Source organism: Gymnoscopelus braueri (genome assembly GCF_963280865.1).
Source record: "Gymnoscopelus braueri genome assembly, chromosome: 12".
Taxonomy (NCBI): Eukaryota; Metazoa; Chordata; class Actinopteri; order Myctophiformes; family Myctophidae; genus Gymnoscopelus; species Gymnoscopelus braueri.
This window is the reverse complement of record NC_137614.1, coordinates 23,788,324-23,793,323: the sequence shown is the minus strand read 5'-3', so window position 1 is coordinate 23,793,323 and position 5,000 is coordinate 23,788,324.

Sequence of the window (5,000 nt, the reverse complement as noted above, 5' to 3'; positions counted from 1 at the left end):
TTTATAGGATACAAAACCAGCTATACAAGGTGTCCCTGAGGACCAGGGTTGAGGACCAGTGGAATAAATTTGGAAACATAGAGAAAACCAAATGTCCCTTTTATTCCAACATAGAAGAAAGGAACAGCGATGGAACTGACCAGCTCAAAGACATCCACTGCTGATTTAACCACTTGATTTCTCAAGACTTAGTGCACTGTAACCACTTTTTACTGTTTACACCAAATCTCTCTTCACCAAAAATAGTCGATCTACTATAGCAGATCTACAAGCAGATCTGCTATTTTTGGCCAAGGTTTTCTGTAAATATCGATTATATGCACATACTGTGTACTACTGGTGTTAGATTGAACATGATAACTGTGCCTATATTTATTTATATCCAACTACATACCTCTATGCCTACAGTACACCCCACACATATTGATCCATTTTATTACTCGGTAGTATACATAACTACTACATCCCATCTGTCTATCAATCTATCTATCAAGTTTGTAGAAATATGGATTTTTGCTTTTAAAAACGTTCTCTAAACTTGTTGAAGTTGGCAATCTAGGAATACCAAAACTAACTTCAACCATCTCCAGATCTGTTACTATGCTTCCCACCTCCATCCTCAGCCTCCAGAAATGTCCCAGTCTTTTCAATTATTTAGCTAGAGCAATGACGATGAATTAGGTTTCTAATGTTAGTGTCTAAAACCAGCACTGATCTCATTATGATATTAATGTGTCGGCGGCAACAGAAAGAAAGATATGGATGGATATGTGAGAGACAAAGGGAGGAGTGGAAGAGAGGGGGAAAAATGTTGATGGAGGACAAGAGGGGTGGGGAGGGAAGGGGAGGGGGAGAGGCACTTGCTTCCAGAACCTTTACTTGAAAATAATCTCACACTGTTACAAAATGACTGCAATTCATAGCAGCAATTCATATATATATATATATATATATATATATATATATATATATATATATATATATATATATATATATATATATATATATATATATATATATATATATATATATATATAATATATATATATATATATATATATATATATATATATATATATATATATATATATATATATATATATATATTATATATATATATATTATATATATATATATATATTATGAGCATGAGTATATACTCATGCTCATAAGATTTTTATCTTGATGCTAATTTCTATCTGCGTCCCAGAGATGGGCTATATGAACAATTCAGAAACCAGCCTACCAATTAGCAGTGGTCATTTCAAACAAATTTAATATTTTTTTTTGTTTTGTTTTTTGGTGCAAGAACAGGCTTCTATTTCAGCATTTCAGCATTTCCAGTAAGAGAAAGGCTGCAGTTTTCATTAGCTTGGAGTCACCGCAAATGATATCATTAGTAAAGCAGGGCTGTCCACAGCCCAACTCTGAGACACAGAACAAGTATACAGAAATGGTGCCATCTTATAAAGAGCATTAGAGAGGAACAAACATTTATGATGATAAAGCTGGAAATGGCTGGTAAGCCATAGAGTTTGGTGACAGGTGTTCTTTTGAAGCACGTTTGCTCTTATTTGTTAAGTATCAAGATCGGCAATTTCCATTTGGCCAAATGAGGAGTAGACAGTTAGCACAGTAGGATATACACAAGCAGCCAGTATGTTTAGAGCGGCTTCGCCACTGAACACCGCATTGGGATTTGTGCAGCTTTGTTCACAAACTGCACATTGACTGTAGTATATTTTAGTGTCGATAGCTCAAGACTAGACAGGGAGGCCACACCATTGTTCGAACCTTATATGTCTTAATTTTTCACCCTGTGAACAATGCTTCTAGGTTCTAGGTGGTCCCCAGCTAAATGATGGAGAGTTGGTAACGAAATGGACCCTTATAGATCTTTAAGGGCGGCTTCACACTGGATCCGTTTGAATCAAACCGTTTCCGAGTACGCTTGGCTGGCCAGCATTCACACTGGCCAAGACTCGAGACCATTTCATTTAACAGTAATGGTAAATATGTGCCTCATGGGGGCGCTGTGGACTATGGGGCTTTGGGAGATAGAATGTCATTCACAGAAGAAAAGTCACTCTAGAGTGAATAATAAAGTTTGACTGTGTTCCTGACGTTGTCTTGAGTTATAATAACAACAGATCAACAATACACAACCAAAGCAGTGTGTGCACTGGTCTTTGAAACCTCGAAATGTAACGTCGTCTGTTAATATGATATTGGCGTCACGGACGCATCCTTGGTATGACGTCACGGACTAATCCTTGGTGTATTTATCCTTATAAATACGTTCGCCACACATGTGTTTTTTGTTTATTATTTTTCACGGCTCGCGCTACTCAAGCACTAGCGGGATAATTATTTCTTGTCAACATTCAAGTAGAACTATGAGAAGGTATAACCCAGCTAAAATAATGCGTCATTATAAAAAATATATAAATGATATATGATTAGCAGTCCACTTCCTTCTCTTGGTACGGATGGATTCACACTGCCGCGTTCCGTTCCCGACTCTGCAGCAATCGGACCCGAGACTACCTCCCAAGGTGGTTTCGGGTACGGTACGGTGATGCGTTACGGGGAACGGTTCGCTACGTTCACACTACCACAACATCTGCGTAAAATGACACCAAATAGACCCTTACGGGTCCATTTGGTTTAATTTTACGCTCTCAAGAGTCAAATTATTGTTAAACTTCTGCTTTACTTAATTAAATTATTGTTATTTTGATCAACGTTTGCCTGTTAACTCTCCTGTGGTACCAACATCAATACAGCATGGAATTGTGGACAAAATCGTATCCAACGATAACAAAATCTTGGGTCTGAGAGTCTAAATCTCATCAAATGGTGGTCCGAGGCTCAAATGCCGAATAAACAATGGACCTTGATATGAAAAGGGTTGAAAACCACTGCTCTGCACGGCCCCTGCCGCCGCTAACCCCCCCCCCGGGGAGGGTTTGGACAACCACTTGCCTCCTCTGATCAACATGGACCCACCAGCTGCTTCTTTTCTCCTGACAGAGAGGACTTTCACTGAGAGAGCGTAACACATGGTTCATGCAGTCTTTCCCAGTTCTACTCCCCACTGAGCAGGCACCCCACCAACCACCAAGTAGGAGTCTCTATAGTGCAGCGAAAAGGACATCATCCCTCACAGGCTTCCCACCCAGGAACACTGTCATTTGAGTTCATTGTCTTCGCCAGTCCACCAGGCGAAGACTATATGTTTTCGCTCTTGTGAGTCTGTCTGTCCGTCGATCTGTCTGTGAAAAGTGAGTCTCGGGGCAAACTGGACTGGACTAATCAGTGTGAAGATTTGCACACACACTCCGAGTGGGCCAAGGAAGACCCTTCAGCCCAAATCTTTCAAATCGGCCTCATGGTGGCACTAAACAGGGCGCTTCACGTTTTGGCCTGTAACTCTTGAACCGCAGATCATACAATGAAAAAAACATCCCTTAAATTCCTTGAATTAACTTGCCATGTAGGCACGGCCCATTTCGGACAAGATTTTCTGCCATTTGCGTTTTCTTCAAAATACACGTTTTGCTACGACTCGTACAGAAACTCACGCATATCAGTACACATTCTCTCTGGAGTCATGTGAGATGTTTGTTGCATCAAATTAAGTACTGGTCTTAATGGTCTTGTGAGTCATGTGACAATGACCATTAACCAGGGTTTTGATATTCTATACTGTTTGCCTGTAATTGGCTTCATGGATTTATGGCTGGGACTGACACAGTATCGTAGAAAGGATCACCAGCACTCACTTGGTCCTTTTAGGATTTGTTGTTTATTTAGTCAAGTGCCCCAGCACAGCAGATCATACAGACGGATGTTTCGGCCTGTAGGCCCTTCTCAGCGTGAATTAAACATATCACACATACATAAGTGTCACTTATGAAGGTGATCTACAGTAGGTGCCTCGAACAAAGCGGTCAGAGTGAAAACACATGTCCGGTGGTCATATCATAGTGCCACATTTTTTTACAAAAGTGGGACACAGCCCTGGGCAGGCCACCCAGCCTGGCGACGACCGGCACATCGAGGAGTGCTCTTTTCTAGTTGGTGGGTGAATTCTTTTACCTCTAGTCCACCCATTCACACATCAATGTGCACGTTGACATAGCTTTCAGAACATTTTGAGTAGAAAATCTGACAGGCAAATCTGACTGAGAATTATAAAGTATTTGGCTGGCTCTACATTCCAGCCATCCGTGTTTCATCAGGTTAAAGTCTTTTGTGAACGCTACACACACAGGCATGTCTGTAAACATGCACTGATGCAAGCAACTAAGATGGCTGATGAGCCCTGATGTGTCAACTTAAATGCTTGCTAAGCTTGGCTCTCATATTGGCTGTATAGACTCTTAGAGGGGAAGTTGGACGGACATCAGCAGAAAAGACCTGATGATAGACGACAGTTCCCCCATCAGGTTAATATCACTCTGCTGTTTATTTATGTCCTGTAAGCTCCCCTATCTACAGACTTAGCTTAATTACTTAGATGTAATGATGGGGTGAGGTGGAGGGAGGCTGCGGGGCGGAGAGCATTAAGGACTTGGGGGAAAGAGAGAGAGAGAGAGAGAAGCCAATGAAAGCTAGAACTAGAGAAGGGATTGTGAGGGAGAAACAGAGGGAAGACTGAGAGACAGTTTGAGACGAGTGGCTGAGAGAGACTGAGCGAGAAAGCACAAAACAGCAATAGAAAAACATGGAGATGATGAAAGTGAAGAGATATTAAACATCTTTGTCCTTTCAAAGAGAGCAGTACAAGACCAACAAAGAGACATTGATGGATGCACGCGCACGCACGCACGCACGCACGCACGCACGCACGCACGCACGCACGCACGCACGCACGCACGCACGCGCACACACACACACACACACACACACACACACACACACACACACACACACACACACACACACACACACAGGGTATTTACAGTTTACAAATTTCACCTATTCTCTTCTCAAAC